The sequence below is a fragment of the Eubalaena glacialis genome, chromosome 10 (assembly GCF_028564815.1).
Source record: "Eubalaena glacialis isolate mEubGla1 chromosome 10, mEubGla1.1.hap2.+ XY, whole genome shotgun sequence".
In the NCBI taxonomy this organism is placed as follows: domain Eukaryota; kingdom Metazoa; phylum Chordata; class Mammalia; order Artiodactyla; family Balaenidae; genus Eubalaena; species Eubalaena glacialis.
This window is the reverse complement of record NC_083725.1, coordinates 19,903,400-19,920,077: the sequence shown is the minus strand read 5'-3', so window position 1 is coordinate 19,920,077 and position 16,678 is coordinate 19,903,400. Positions and strand designations below refer to the sequence as shown.

Genomic DNA, 16,678 nt, shown 5'->3' with positions numbered 1-16,678 from the left:
ACCCATCTTCAGGAATGTTTTCCCAGCCCGTAGCCAGAATTAATCTTAAACCAAGAGTCTCGGTTTTCTTTTCTCTTTTTTTGTTTTTTCAACAGGAAAGCCTGTTTTTGTTTTTACTGGAGGCTCAGGTGGCACATGACAGTTCATAAAATGGCTTCAGAGGTAGGGGTAGTGGGGAAACAAAAAATAAACTGGGGTGGGAAAGAAAAACAACCAGGAGGAGGTAAGAGCTGGCTGTTTCCTTCTCAGCCTGATTTAGGGGAGGGAGTTGGTGCCTCTGAACAATAAGGATGGATCCCTTCCTTTAACCCTTGGTAAGGGAGAGGAAAAAAAGCAAAAGGCTGTTGCTTTGGCCCTCCTGAGTCTCAAGGAAAAAGGGGAAAAGCCGGTGTTTTGATGTCATGAATTGTGGGAAAGGGGGGGAGGGAGGTGCTGGGTAGGATACAGGTCAGTTGGAAAAACTGGCAGATACCAGATGGTGGCTCTGGGTGTCCTTTGAGTTGGAATCACTCCAATATGGTGGTTGGGGGGGGGGTCTGCACTGTTGATGGGGGCTGAGGTCTCCGGGGCTGTGGGCTGCCTGGGTCCAGGGGGCTGCTGCCGTCTCTGCTGGACGTAGGGGCAGTTTTGTGGGTGCTGGGGCTCAGGCTGGGAACAGTCAGTGGGGCCTTGGCTGGGCTTGGTAAGAGTCTCGGTTTTCTATTATGTGATTGATATAGTAAGAAATATATATAGTTTTGGTCTTCATCCCAGGTTCCTGGCACAGAGCCTCTAAAGCCCTTAATATATCCTGAGTGGGAGGGGTAAGAGGAGTATATTTTGTTATTCATTATAAGCCCCTTTCAACCACCTGAGTTTACATTAGTGCGGTGACTCTTGGAGGATGGGGGCTGGTTGCCAGAGGAACCAATCATGTAATTAGAGGGCTGGAAATTTTAGCCACCCCCTAACTTCACCCCAGCCTTTATCACCAATGGCTGGTTATTTAATTAGTCATGCCTACATAATGAAGCCTCCATAAAAACAATAAACAACAAAGTTCAGGGAGCTTCTGGGTTGGTGAACAAGAATGCCTCTACGTGCCAAGAGGGTGGCATATCCTAAACTCCATGGGGACAGAAGCTCCTGTGCTCAGGACCCTTCTGGATCTTGTCATAGGTATCTCTTCATCTGGCTATTTATTTGTATCCTTTAAAATATCCTTTGTAATAAATTGGTAATAGTAAGTAAACTGTTTACCTGGGTTCTGTGAGCTGTTCTAATAAGTTGTCAACCCTGAAGAGGGGGTCATGGAAACCCCCAATTTACAGCCGGTCAGTCGAAGTCCTAGAAGTCTGGACTTGAGGTTGGTGTCTGAAGTGGAGTTAGTTTTGTGGGACTGAGCCCTTAACCTGTGGGGTCTGCACTAACTCAGAAGTGTTGTGAATAGAGAATCTGTTTTTCTTTTAAAGGTCTATCATGTCCTGTGTTATATCACAGCTATTTTGTACGTATCTTTTCCTACTGTTAGATCTTAAATTTCCTAGTGCTTTCAAGTCATTCTTACAAATTTAAATTCTCATTATAGTTTAATTGAATCTTTTTTTTTTTTTTTCACTCAAAGAACATTTTTCAAACCTTTAGCTAAGTGTCAGCCCTGAGTTAATCATGGGATCAAAAACTGTTTAAGGAAGGGCATCGCAAACCAAAGAGAAACTTGGAAAAAGGCCCAGAGAGCATGCAAAGAGTTTGGAATGGTTGGTACATAGGGTTTAAATGAGAGGGTAATGGGAAACAAGTCCAGACAGGTAAGCATGGGGTCTGGTCATGAAGTTTTACAGATGAGGAAAATGAGACACATAGATGTTATTTGATCAGCCACAGTAGCAAAGGGATTAGAACCCATCTGATTGTCCCCACCATCCAGGCCCAGCAACTTTACATAAGCTCAGACAGTGATGTTATGCAACTATGCCAGTCTGAGGCAACTGGGTGGGAAAAGATGAAGATAATGCAGAGAGCATCTGTGACAATAGTGTCTGTGTGGTCGGGCTGCATGATGCCTCTCTTTGTACTTCCACAGAGGCAAGAGCAATAGGAGGCAAACAACCAAGAAAACTAGGTGCTCTGAAGACAACATCTAGCACTGCTCTGTGGCAAGTCGTAGTGGCCAACCTGAGCCCCCACTTAGTAACACACAGACTGGTCTGTGAGCTACACTTTGAAGCAAATACCAAGAATTGCCAGCTCTGCCATTCTTTTGGCCTTTGCCTTAAGATTCAAAGAACTAATATTTTCAGTGACACCTGGGTTACAATAATAAGCAAAGGTGTTGAGCAGGTAAGTCATTAAAAAAATGACACAGAGCCTATAAACATATGAAATAATGTTCAACCTCTCCAGTAATAAAAGAAAATTTTTAATGAAAAAATTATTTTTTATTAGATATCAGATTATCAAGATTAATAATAACAATAATAACTACTGTTGGCAAGGATATGGGAAAATTGGCACACATATAGAATCTGCTGGTTGGAGAAAAATTTGATATAAGCTTTCCACAGAGCAATTTGTCAATGTATTTCATCAGTCATTAAAACATGATCATTCTTTCTGGCAATTCTACTTCAAGGAAATTTATCCTAAGAAGCTAATCAGAGAGGTGCACAATGCTAGGCTGGAACTATGTTCATTTCAACATTATGGCTGTGAAAAATTAGAAATGACTCATGTATCTAATGTTAGGGGAGTAGGTACATATCCTATGGCACAAAGACGCAATGGTAAAAGGATATTGATGTAGTGCAGCATTCTTAATATAATGCTAAGTGGGAAATGTTGGCTACAAAACAGTATTTATAGTTTAAAAACATTTTGAAAAATGTATACATGTACAACTGGCATGTTGAGAAATCAGGACTCATGGGATATAATCAGAAAGCACCTTTAGTTTTGCCTTTAAATGCCACTGGATAAAAACATGGGCTGTCCCATGACTTTTCTGCTCACTCTCAGGAAGTAAACATCCTTTGGTCACTTGAAGACACAAAACCACTGTCTCAATTCAATACAATAATTAGATTGTCCAGTCCCTGATTAATTCCAGTGTCATTCAGAGCAGCAGCCATTTCCGCTCACACAGCCACAGCTTGCGGCAGTGAGAAGCCTGTAACAGTGAGGAGGGGTTTGATCCTACCTTTTCCCCGTCAGCCTCTACTCTCCATCCCCTCGAAGGTGGTTCTTGACCATTCCAGAGTTGAAGTGGAGGATGGAGAGGAGGAGAGGTACATGTTTGGGTGGGGGTGGAGGTGTATATTAGGAAGCTCTTTCTTGGCTGGGGTGGCTGTAAGGTGGCTTCACGGTCTCTGAGGCTGGGCAGATGTTTAAATTTGCCTCATGTGTGCTCAGGTGGGGTTTTCAGGCTCTGTTTTGCAGCTCTCTTGATACCATGATGTGCCCTCCCCTGCTCTCTGCCAACCCCTCCATGTCCCTAGGAATCTTGTGATTCACTCACAGCCTTTCTATTAAGGTTTCTTCGCCTCTTGAGCCAGCTGTCGTGGACGTGAACTAAGAGAACCTCACCCCTCCTCAGCCTCTCCTGTGGCCCATGTCTTGTCCATGGGAAATGCGTAGAACTGTTCATGCATGAGAAACTCTGGAAGTGAGGACTGACTGCCAGCTGAGCAATCTCCCTTCAGTCTCCCCTTACTTCCCTCACTCTAGTCTGGCTGGCCCCAGTTTCTCAAACTTATGCTTCTTAGGCAGGAGTTAGACACCAGTTGTCCTTTCCCCAAAACTCTAAGGGACATACATTAAGCTCTTTCAGTGGTACTGTTGAAGCCCCTCTGTAAAAAAAGACTCTCTGTGTCTCTGCTCTTCTGAACCAATGTGGGTAAGGGGACTTGTTACCCTACCATGAGATCCACCCTCTTAACAGATTTTTCAATGCACAGGACAGTATTGTTATCTACAGGCACAGTGTTGTACAGCAGATCTCTAGAATTTATTCATTCATGAATAAATGAAATTTTATACCTGTTAATTAGCAACTCCTCATTTCCCCCTCCCCCAACCTCTGGCAACCATCAATATATTCTTTGCTTTTATGAGTTTGACTATTTTAGAAACCTCATATAAGTGGAATCATGTATTATTTGTCCTTCTGTGATTGGCTTATTTCTTTTGTCATAATGTCCTCAAGGTTCATCCATGTTGCATATTGCAGGATTTCCTTCTTTTTTACAGCTGAATAATATTCTATTATATGTATATACCACATTTTCTTTTACCAGTTTGTCTATTGATGGGCATTTAGATTGTTTCTACATCTTGGCCATTATTCATAATGGTGCAGTGAACCAGGGAGTGCTAATATCTTTTCTAGACTCTGATTTCAATTAGAATAAATACCCAGAAGTGGGTATTTATTCAACTTAGGATAAATACCCAGAAGTGGGATTGCTAGATCATATGGTAATTCTATTTTTAATTTTTTGAGGAACCTCCATGCTGTTTTCCATAATAACTGCACCATTTTGGATTCCCATCAACAGTGCACAAGGGTTCCAAGTTCTCTACATCCTTGCCAACACTTGTTGTCTATTATTATTATTATTATTACTACTACAATGGCCATCCTAACAGGTGTGAGGTGATATCTCATTGTGGTTTTAATTTGCATTTGCCTGATGATTGTTGACATTGAGCATCTTTTTATATATCTATAGGTCATTTGTATGCCTTCTTTGGAGAAATGTCTATTCAAGTCCTTAGCCCATCTTTAAATTAGGTTATTAGGTTTTTTGCTGTTGAGTTGTAGGAGTTCCTCATATATCTTAGAAATTAACCCTTTATCAGAAATATAGTTTGCACATATTTTCTCCTATTCCATAGTTTGCTTTTACACCCTACTGGTTGTTTCCTTTGCTGTGCAGAAGCTTTTTAGTTTGATATAGTCCCTCTTGTCTACTTTTGCTTTTGTTGCCTATGCTTTTGATGTCATATCCATGAAATCACATCACACGTCCTGATGTCAAAATATATTACAAAGCTACAGTAATTAAAACAGTATGATACTGGTGTAAAGATAGGTATATAGACCAATGGAACAGAACAGAGAGCCCAGAAATAAATTCATACATATATGTCAACTGATCTTTTTTTTTTTCCTTCCAGTTTTATTGAGATACAATTGACAAACAGCACTAAGTTTAAGGCATAAAGCATAATGATTTGACTTCCATATGTCATGAATGATTTATCACAATAAGTTTAGTGAACATCCATCATCTCATATAGATACAGAATTAAAGAAATAGAAAATGTGTGTGATGATAACTCTTGTGATTTAATCTCTTAACAACTTTCATATATAACGTACAGCGGTTAATTATATCTATCATGTTGTATATTATATCCCTAGTACTTATTTATCTTATACCTGGAAGGTTGTACCTTTTGACCACTTTCCTCCAATTCTCCCTTTCCTCATCCCCTTCCTCTGGTAACCACAAATCTGATCTCTTTTTTTTTTTTTTTTTTTTTTTTCACACACACACACACACACTGTATTTTATTTTTACAAGAGATAAATAGACTGACACCAAGCATTGTAAATGGATGACCACAACAAAAGCAACAATGACTGCAATTACCAACACGAAACACACTCATACTATGCCATAATATTGACATTCAGTCCAGTAATCCTCCACTGTAACAGCTCCTTTACTTTGCAGTGAAAATTGATTTGTATATTCTTTGCCTCTGAGTCCTTGTGGGATTTTTTTTTTTTAATAATTCAAACAGAAAGTCACAAAAATTATAATCATCCTCATCAGTTCACTCAGTCCCATGTAATTAATTTTTTTTTTCATCTTGATCTTTTGTTAGCACTTTTATGAGTTCATCAGTTTTTCATTAGAGTTCTGAAAATGCTTATTCATTCAGTTCAGCAGTACAGTCAGTTACCAGAAACCTGTACTTGTCAGAGTCTTTTCCATGAATTCCTTGAAGATGAAACCCTTTTATAGGAACACATTTGCAAAAGCATCAGAGTACACCCAGAACTGTCTGTAAATGACAAAAGACTTAAAAATGACCACGGTTAAAGATTTGAAGAAAGTTCATAATAATACAATTGACAAGGAAATTTAGTTATTTCTGAGATATACATTTTAAAGTAATAACTAGAATTATGACTTATAACATTATACCAGAACATCTAAGATTTTTAGAAATTTCATGTAATGTCTGAAACATTTATATTAACATATTTCCATACAAATAACCCAATGAAAGTTTAGTATTAGTTGTTTTGTTTGTTTGTTTTTTTATACTGAAGGTTCTTATTAGTCATCAATTTTATACCCATCAGTGTATACATGTCAATCCCAATAGCCCAATTCAGCACACCACCATCCCCACCCCACCGCAGTTTTCCCCCCTTGGTGTCCATATGTCTGTTCTCTACATCTGTATCTCAACTTCTGCCCTGCAAACCGGCTCATCTGTACCATTTTTCTAGGTTCCACATACATGCGTTAATATATGATATTTGTTTTTCTCTTTCTGACTTACTTCACTCTGTATGACAGTCTCTAGATCCATCCACGTCTCAACAAATGACTCAATTTCTTTCCTTTTTATGGCTGAGTAATATTCCATTGTATATATGTACCACAACTTCTTTATCCATTCGTCTGTCGATGGGTATTTAGGTTGCTTCCATGACCTGGCTATTGTAAATAGTGCTGCAATGAACATTGGGGTGCATGTGTCTTTTTGAATTATGGTTTTCTCTGGGTATACACCCAGTAGTGGGATTGCTGGATCATATGGTAAATCTATTTTTAGTTTTTTAAGGAACCTCCATACTGCTCTCCATAGTGGCTGTATCAATTTTTTTTTTAATATTTATTTATGTATTTATTTTGGCTGCACTGGGCTCCAAGTTGCGGCATGCGGGCTTCTTAGTTGCAGCATGCAGACTCCTTAGTTGTGGCACACGGACTCCTTAGTTGCAGCATGCATGCAGCATTTAGTTCCCCAACGAGGGATCAAATCTGGGCCCCCTGCACTGGGAGCATGAAGTCTTATGCACTGGACCACCAGGGAAGTCCCAGTGTCAACTGATCTTTGACAAGGGTGCCAAGAATACACGAAGTGCAAAGGATAATCTGTTCAACAAATGATGTTGGGAAAACTGGATATCCACATACAAAAGAATGATATTGGACCCTTGCCTTACCACGTACACAAATATCAACTCAAAAGGCTTACACATAAGACTGGAAACTGTAAAAGTAGAAGAAAACATAGGATAAAGTCTTTGACTTTCTTTTTTTTTGGTTTGTTTTTATAAATCCTACCAAGCAAATTCTCCTTACTGGTCTTCTCACAATTCAACTGAGTATGTGGAATCACTTGCTTTCATGCCTCAGCTAAAACTGAGACAGGCTGGGTCCCAGTATAACATCCTGTTACCCCTGCTTTAAAATGCTCTGTGGACATAGGCACACACAGCAGTATCTCTGGTTGTGGGGATTATGAGTGACTTTTCTTTTCAAGCTTTTCTGCAATTTTCAAGTCTTCTGTACTGAGTGTAACTTCACTTTAGTAATTAGAAAAAAAATGAACTTAAAAATTGTACAATAGCAAATCAAAGTCAGTTTTGTTGACATTAGAAATTTCCTGTCCCAACCCTGAAGAATTCCCTTGTAAACAGATTTCTACATGTAGCTATGGCTGGCTGTTTTCATTACGCCCTTTCAGATGACAAGGAACATGCTCTAGTTTACCTCAAGTGATGGGTGGCACTCTATTGTAAGTCTGCAGTGGGGAAGTAAGGAAACAACAGCCTCAGCTTGCACAACCAGTCCTTGGGAACAAGAACAGTGATCACAACATAGCAACATTCTGGTGCCAATCAACCAGGCTGGTAATCTACCAGACTTGTGGCTCAACTACTTTGCTCTGCTTTTCCCTGTTCACTTCCATGGCCATGGTTGATTTTTCTTCTTGCAACTTTCCTTTCTGCTTCAGGGCTTCTGCCTATTCCAGACTCTGTTGTCTCATGGCTTCTACTTCTGGTACTGCTTAATGCCTTCTCAATGTGTCTCTCAGCTGCTGTGTCACTTTAGTGTGTCTTACTTGTCATAATGATTTCAAGACATATCAAGAGGAAGGATATGATTAAGTTGTTAATCACTCTCCAAAATAGAGCACATCAGTTAGGCAGCATTCTTTTTTTCTTTTTTTGAATATTATTTTATTTTATTTTTTGAATTTTATTTTATTGTTTTTATACAGCAGGTTCTTATTAGTTATCTATTTTATACATATTAGTGTATATATGTCAATCCCAATCTCCCAATTCATCCCACCACCACCGTCCCCATCCCCCCCTTGGTGTCCATACGTTTGTTCTCTGCATCTGTGTCTCTATTTCTGCCTTGCAAACCAGTTCATCTGTACCATTTTTCTAGATTCCACATATATGCGTTAATATACGATATTTGTTTTCTCTTTCTGACTTACTTCACTCTGTATGACAGTCTCTATGTCCATCCACATCTCCACAAATGACCCAATTTCATTCCTTTTTATGGCTGAGTAATATTCCATTGTATATATGTACCACATCTTCTTTGCCCATTCATCTGTTGATGGGCATTTAGGTTGCTTCCATGACCTGGCTATTGTAAATAGTGCTGCAATGAACATTGGGGTGTATGTGTCTTTTTGAATTATGGTTTTCTCTGGGTATATGCCCAGTAGTGGGATTGCTGGGTCATATGGTAATCCTACTTTTAGTTTTTTAAGGAACCTCCATACTGTTCTCCATGGTGGCTGTATCAATTTACATTCCCACCAACAGTGCAAGAGGGTTCCCTTTTCTCCATACCCTCTCCAGCATTTGTTGTTTGTAGATTTTCTGATGATGTCCATTCTAACCAGTGTGAGGTGATACATCATTGTAGTTTTGGTTTACATTTCTCTAATAATTAGTGATGTTGAGTAGGCAGCATTCTTGCTCATGTTTAGCTTTTGGGTCAATCATGAATTCCTGGTTCAGTTGATTAGGGTCAGGAATGTGAAAAATTTTGGATCACATAACCCAAAGCATAGCAACTACCCATGACTATTTTGCTAGTGGAATAGGCTCCCAACACATCATAGACTGCCCATATGCTAGAAAAGAGGTCCATGTCTTTCAGACAGACCTACCACCATGTTTAATTCATTACCTCTATGGTTTAATTGAGTCCTATTTTTGGATAGCAGTAAAGGGGCCAGAATTTACAAAACAAAACAAGATGGAGAGAATCAGATATCCAGATTTATTTTTCTGTGCTATACATTACTTCATCACATCCTACCTGAAAGAAAACAAACTTTTTTGCAAACAAAACCAAAGTGATTCAAAACCAAATAATGACTTTTAAAATTTAATGTCATTGTTAATAAAGAATAGACCACACCCATCTACAATACCAAGTAAACAGTTCTTTTCATTTCCACTTTTCTTCTGTAAAATACACCTGGCATTACTACTTCATTACAACTGACATTTCTTCTCATTTTTGAGAAATGGTTGATTGTTTACAGATTGAGTACAATTCCGTACCTCTTCTTGATGCACTGAGACATATTCATGTAAAGTACATAATAGCCTCTGATGTTACATTATCATTTTTATTGTGTAACAAAGCTTCATTTAGGACTTTTTTCCAAAGAGCCATTGAGATTTTATGATAAAGCATTTAATACATTATAAAGAATGATCACAATTTTTTTTTGTTATTGAGAAAGAAAAATTTAGATACTAGAATCTGAAAGTTAAAATGATAGTAAGTAATAATGCATAACAACAGTATTGCCAGTAAAATATCTTTTATATGTGTTAAGTTTCCATAAGTAAGTTACATAATTTGGAGTAGAGACAAGCATTTGTACTGCTGGCATTACTTCATTTCATCCCAGGTACTGATTTTGTTATAGAATTATTCTAGGAGTGCTTAAGAGTATGTTTGGGTAAATAAATGTAACTACATCTAGAGACAAAACTTAATAAGCTCTTCTGGATGAGATAATACCATATGAAAACAGTTTGGAATAACTGATCAAAAGAGTAATAATTATCATTAATACCATTTAGCAGAGGGATTCAAGGGGAAATGTTCAAAGCAAGCCCTTTGGGATGTGATTCTGCAGTAATTTCTGATGAGGTGGAATGTTGGCTTGTCAGGTCAGTAGATGGCAAGAAGCCCTTTAAAAAAAAACCCAAGCTGATCATTGTGAGGCAAGTTTGCTAGAGAGCACTTGGAAAAGCAGCAGCCCTTTGGATAAGGATTACTTCAAGGGTTAACTCTTTTTGAAAATGTATTGCAAATTGTAATCCAAACCAATGAGCTTTAACTGATGTCCACGTCAAACTCTTTGAATCGTGAAGTGGGTAATGGTTTGCAAGTCATGGACTTTCTGAACCTCCATTATCCCTGATGGGAACCCAGAGGCAGTACATTCATGGTGGTGGCATTTAGGAAATCTCAAGCATTTTCTCAGCGTTCTGTGTCCCAAAGCAAAGACTAAATAGCCATTTGAGAACTATCTTTCTTTCCCCCTCGGCTTACATATTTGGTCAGTGTGTAGGTAGGGGTGTGGGGGAGGGAGTCTCATATTACAACATTAAGTTCCTTAAAGTTAAAGCTACTTCCAAAATGTTGGATTTGAGTTGATTTTCTAACATCTTTAAGTTTTCACGATACAGAGAATGAATTAGTTAAGTACGATAATTGTGGGTATTGAGACAGTGAAGGCAATATAGTCTTGTGACCTTTCTGCCTGGACCTGGAATGAAACTATGGGGGCATCACTTTCTTTCAACCTTGTGGAATTGCCTAGGCTCCTCTGAGAACGTTTCTCTTTCTGTATTTTCTTCCTTCTTTCTGTATTTTTTTCCTGTCAGGACACGTTATAAGAATTAACATTATATTGCCTGAATATGTGGGGGAAAAAAACATGCTCTGCATTCTTCTTCATGAAAATGAAAGAAGGATGCACCAGATTTGCATGAGAACAGTTGTCTTGCTACCTAACTCTATATAACTAACAGTGTAGAGAGTGTGGTCAGAATTTTGGATGTAGCTGTCTTTGAGAAGAAGCCATGAATAATATAATAAACAAATCCAAGATGTTGAGGTAATATACTTTATCTATTTATCAGAACTTATTGGCTCTAACCTGCCTTGCAGTTGTCCTAGTAATATAACAGCCTTACAAGAGGCATTCATATCCAATTGTAGCTCTGAGCAGCTTCCCTACACTTGTAAAACCCTAACATTCAGCTTGAATTAACTAACCCTTGCCTTACAAGTTTCAGTGGAAGATGTCTAAGCATCTGTGTAAAGAGAATAAGTGAGAAGCAAAGGCTAAAAACTCTAGTTTTTAATTTTCTTGTATTCCTTTGTTGGGTTATTCAACAAATATTTAGTCACTGTTTGTTTGTTCAGAATGTCTGGCAATCTGCTTAGGGAGCTGGCAATCCAGTGATGAGACACCCAGTATGAAAAAAAGTTCAGAGACAAGTGAGCATTGAATAATTCAAGCTCTGGAAAACAACCTGGAAATAACTGTACTCACTCAACACATGTTATCATGCTGGGTAGTAGGATCTCAGGCTAGGTAGAAGCCTAACTCTTTCACTTACCACTGTATAACCACAGGCAAGATTTTCCACACTTCATGGTTTCAACTCCTTTTACTGTAAAATGAGTATAATAATACCTACCTCGCTGGGCACCCATACTGATTAAATGAGATAATGCATGTGGAAGCACCTAACACAGTGGCTGTCACACAGCATATGCTTAACATTTAATTCCAGGTGCACGTCCCTCTGCAGGGAATGATGTGCTGTGACAGGGTGCAAGATTCCCATAACATTCAGCAGCATCATGAAGGTACTAGATATAACTTGAAATATGGTCTTCATCTTCCATAAAGTTATGCCAGTTTGACAATAAATCCTCTTCTACTTGTTTTATTTTAATCACGTGATGGATCCAGAGTGAAGAAGCAGAAAGAAAGAGTGAAGGGAGTGAAAGGGCAATTGACACATGAGTACAATATGAATAATTGGGACTTTTCAGGCTGAAATACAGAAGCCCTAGGGAGACAGAGTTGGAATCTTATGAACTCTCAGACAGAGCTAAATATGGATTTGTTCACCATGTCTTGAAATATTAGGGTATACCCCTTGAAATATTAGCAAAAGCAATCTTAGCATGATAAAATGCAGGAAAGCACCCTTGAGAACATCTAGTTCAAATCCTTCATATTATAGATGAAGAAATTCTGGTCCATAGAGAAGAGTTTCCCAAATTCATATTCATTTGTTCATCAAGGGGTTACTGATCCCCTACTCTATATCAGGCATCATTCCAGAAGACAGGGCAGGCAAGGTCTTTGCTCTTATGGATTATATTTTAATCAATAAAAAAGTAAATAAATAAAGAAGATGATTTCATGTGATGATAAATGAGATTAAGAAAAGTAAACCAATTAGTTTGATAGAAAGTGACTGTAGTTTTGGAGGGTCATGGAAGACCTCTCTAAGGATGTGACATTTTAGCTAAGGCCTAAATGATACAAAGGAATGGCCGTGAGACAAATAGGGAAGAGCATTCCAGGTGGAGAAAACAGCATAGTGCAAAGCCCAGTGGAACCAGCTTGGCTTGCTGGAGGAACAGAAAGAAGGCCAAGTGCTGAGTGGTGGGGAGAGGAGTATGAGAAAAGTGACAGAAAAGGCAGAGAGCCAGATTCTGTACAGACTTGAAGACCAATAGAGTTTGGAATTCTAAGCATGATTGGAAGCTCCTGGAGAGATTTAAGCAGGGGAGTGGAATGCATAATATAACTAACTTTTTAAAAATGTCACTCTGGCTGCTGTGTGGAGCCTGGATGGAAGGGAGGTCAGAGTGGAAGCAGGCAGAGAAGTAGGGAGTTCCGGTGTTTGTCCAGGTGAGAGATGGTGGTGGCTTGGGCCACGGAGGTGGCCATGGAAATACTGCTACTTGCTAGACTACAAGTTCCAGGAAGGCTTGGAGCTGTCTCTTTTGTGCACTTATATATTCCAAGCTTCCAGAACAGTGCCTGGAACGTAATACCTACTGAAAAAATATTAGTTGAATCAATGAGTGAATAGTTACTTTCTGAAGTTAGACTTGAATCAGGTTTAAGATAAGTAAAAGTGTAAGTTCTTCTCAGTTCATATATGTTTGCCTTAATAGAGTTTAAAACAGTAAATGTTCTTTAGACCTTCTACTAAAATCGGTGCAATATTCTTAGCAAATCGTGGCCCAAACCCTGGCATCAGCCAATGCATTCAGTGCAATGTGAGGGCCAGTCCAGTGACATCAATAAGTCTTACCCAGCGCCCCCCAACCCCCAGCCCCCCACCGCTGTCTTGAGTGTGGCATTTAGGCTGTGTTTGTGGAATCTGCAATGCAAGGTTTGGTTTTCTCACAATCCTGCTATTAATTTAAGTGCAACTTGGAGATCCAAGAGGGGTAGGTGGCCCATGATAAATAATTGATGCTTTTGAGTTTCTCTACAGGAAAAGGAAAAGCCTAAGGGTAATTCTCTTTACTGCCTGCCATCTACCTCTGTTGAGGAAGGTGATACACAAGTTCCATTCCCCACTCTCCATCCATCCACCCCTTTACTGCCTGTTCTGTCATTTCGCAGATCACACTCACTTAGCATTTCATTTGTGCCAGAACAGGTATATGGGCCTTACATGTATTAACTCACTTAATCCTCACAAAAACCCCATGAGGTATTGTTATTACCCTTATCCCTACTTTACAGATGAGAAAACAGAGGCACAGAGAGGTTTAAATCACACAGTTAAAGATCAGGGACAGCATTCAAACCAGTCAGTCTGACATTAATTTACCCTCTCAGTATTTTAATTTCCTCATTGGTAGAATGAAATAAAAGTATCTACCTCACAGAGTTCTTGTAAAGATTAAATTAACTAATATAAGTAATCATGCCTGGTCTAGAATTAGCATCATATAAATCTTAGTTATGACTAGCTTTCCAGTATTATCCCTATGGAGAAATTACGTTTCACATACATAATTTTTTGTGTGTGCAGGGTCACCTCTCTCACTTATGTCAAATACTGACTGAGTTGCTTCACAGCGATGAATGTAGAACTCATTCATTACCCCAGAAGTTGAGCAAATATGTATTGATTGATCCTGGGTCAGAGACCATGCTAGGCCCTGGGGCACCAAGAGAAATGAGACACAATACCTGTCCTCAAGGAGCTGACAGAGAGTGGAACCAACAAGAGCATGACAAGCAATTCAATGCAGTTTGGCAAATATAGAGGTGACAGTGGATGTTTTCCCAGGTGGTTTGGGTAAAAGGTATAAATAGATTAAGAAAGAAATAAGACAAACCTAAGAAGAGAGAAAGCCCTGAGGCCAGATGAGGGGCTGGCATTTAAATTCTTAGTTTGGCCTTGTTGTGTGGTCTTTTCCATGGCACCTTCCTTAGGGTGATTAATCAGTAAGAAATGACTCGCTGTGATCTGAACCAGTACAGGAAGTATACATCCTTCATGTTACTTAGATTATTTTTTCCTTTTGTTGTGACTTTGTGTCACATGAGAATAAGCATTCAAGAAGATTACACAGGTCAATTTTTTAAACATGGAAAAGGTTGTCTTTTATTCTAGGTTGGTTCAATCACAGCCATTCAGGGAGATTAAATGGGCTTTATTATCTAGCTTGGCTTGAATGCTGGTGCCATTATTTCCTGCCGCTCTTTGTTTTTGTTGTCTCCTGCTTGCATCACTTTTCCTTATCTGAGCTTCCCTTCCTCTAGACTCCATTCTATGGTTTAACTTTACTATGATCAAAAGAACACATTTTTTCAGTACACCTGCTTGCTTTTTTCTAATCTCTACCCTTTCTGAGTCTTGGCTATGGGCTAAGCTAAAAAATAGCCTCTGATATCAGGGGCCATGGCTGTCAAAAAACAATCTTTTCAGAAGAGCAAACAGGGAGAGGAGAGGCCAGGCCCTGGATTGTAAAGCTGCTGTTACAACCACTGAACAAGGGCTTTTGCATTCTTTACTTTGCCTCTTCCTGGCTGAGAACTCACAGTAGTTGTCCTAAAGCTTTCCCTAGAGCATGAGTGATAAGAAATCTGGACCTGGAAGTATCACCTTTCTGGAGCAGGAAAACAAAGGGGCAACACTTTCCCAAGATGGTGAGTTTCCTTGGGTTTTCAGGGTTTGAGAGGTCCTTGCTTGGACAGACTGATCCTGTGTCTGCTATGACACTAACTCAGTGTTTACGCTCTGACTTGGACACAGTTCCCACCCCGTGCATTCATTTGTGCTTTTCTGTGTGTTGTGGTTGCTAGGCAATATAAAACAAAAATGTGTTTGAATTCCTGTGTGGGAAGAAAACTTTAATGCTGCTTTGATCTCCTACAATTCAAATGACAAATCCACTTTTACAGGATTCAGTGTAATTGAACAATTCATTATAGGATTTACTGATGACTGAACCTGTGAGACTAGGATAGGGTGGAGGATTTGGGGAATATTTGGCAAGAGGTCCTTGAAGCCAAGAGTAGACGGTTGATAGAGATCAGGATGCTTAGCTGCCTGGAAAGCAGAATAAGGTGTAATAAGATGGGTCATGTACCGGAAGGTCAGCTAAGCAAACTGATAAGTGTTACAGAAACCAAGGAAATAAGAAAAGTGGAGAAAAAAATGTGAATTGAGGAGATGAAAGGGAGGTGAGAACAGCCAAAAGAGGAATTGATGCCCTTGTCAAGAGGAGATGATAAGGGAACAATTTTGAGAAATTTGAGATTTTTCTGACAAGAAAATGGAAGCCGTAATTCCTATTTTCTGGTCTGGGGAATTTGTTTGCTTCCAACATTTGTCTGACTGTTCTCAATCACATTTGAATACTCATTGTCACCTTTTTAACTGGCAAAAATCACTTTGAGCTCATACCAATTGCATTGTTTATTAATGGGGTTAATAGTACCCAGAGACAGTGAGATAGGTCATGAGGCCATGGACTTTCGAATGAGGCATGAGTTCCCATCCCAGTTCTCCAGCTCCAGCCTGCTGGCCTCTGTAAATGAGGACAGCAATACCTGTGTAGCATTGTGAGGATTATGACTGCAGAATCCTGGGAGGTGGTGGGTGCTCAATATATAGCCTCTTCCCTTATTATTTGTTATTGCTATTATTTCACCTGAAGACAGGGAGATTGACCTGATTATGCTTTAAGCCCCTTTTCAGTTTTTACAAGATTTCTCAATGATTTAATTCTGATGTGAGAATGGTGAGTCTTTTGACCATACATTTTGTTTATTTATTTATTTTTGGCTGTGTTGGGTCTTCATTGCTGCATGCAGGCTTTCTCTCTAGTTGCAGCGAGCAGGGGCTACTCTTTGTTGTGGTGCACAGGCTTCTCATTGCACTGGCTTCTCGTTGCGGAGCACGGGCTCTAGGCGCACGGGCGTCAGTAGTTGTGGCATGCAGGCTCAGTAGCTCTGGCTCATAGGCTCTAGAGTGCAGGCTCAGTAGTTGTGGCACACAGGCTTAGTTGCTCCGCGGCATGTGGGATCTTCCCAGACCAGGGATCTAACCCATGTC

At 39.4% G+C, this 16,678-nt stretch overlaps 1 protein-coding gene across 3 annotated transcripts in view; it reads left to right on the top strand.

Annotated features, from left to right (window-relative positions):
• The window catches only part of EXPH5 (exophilin 5), a 72,879-nt gene that overhangs the window by 20,898 nt on the left and 35,303 nt on the right, over nt 1-16,678 (top strand). The window contains exon 1 of one of the 3 annotated variants that reach the window (XM_061203891.1): nt 1,138-1,158. The exons of the other annotated variants lie outside the window; for them this stretch is intronic. The gene's annotated coding sequence lies outside the window, so the exon portion shown is untranslated. Of the gene's footprint in view, nt 1-1,137; nt 1,159-16,678 lie in introns of those variants that run through there. 3 annotated transcript variants of the gene reach the window in all.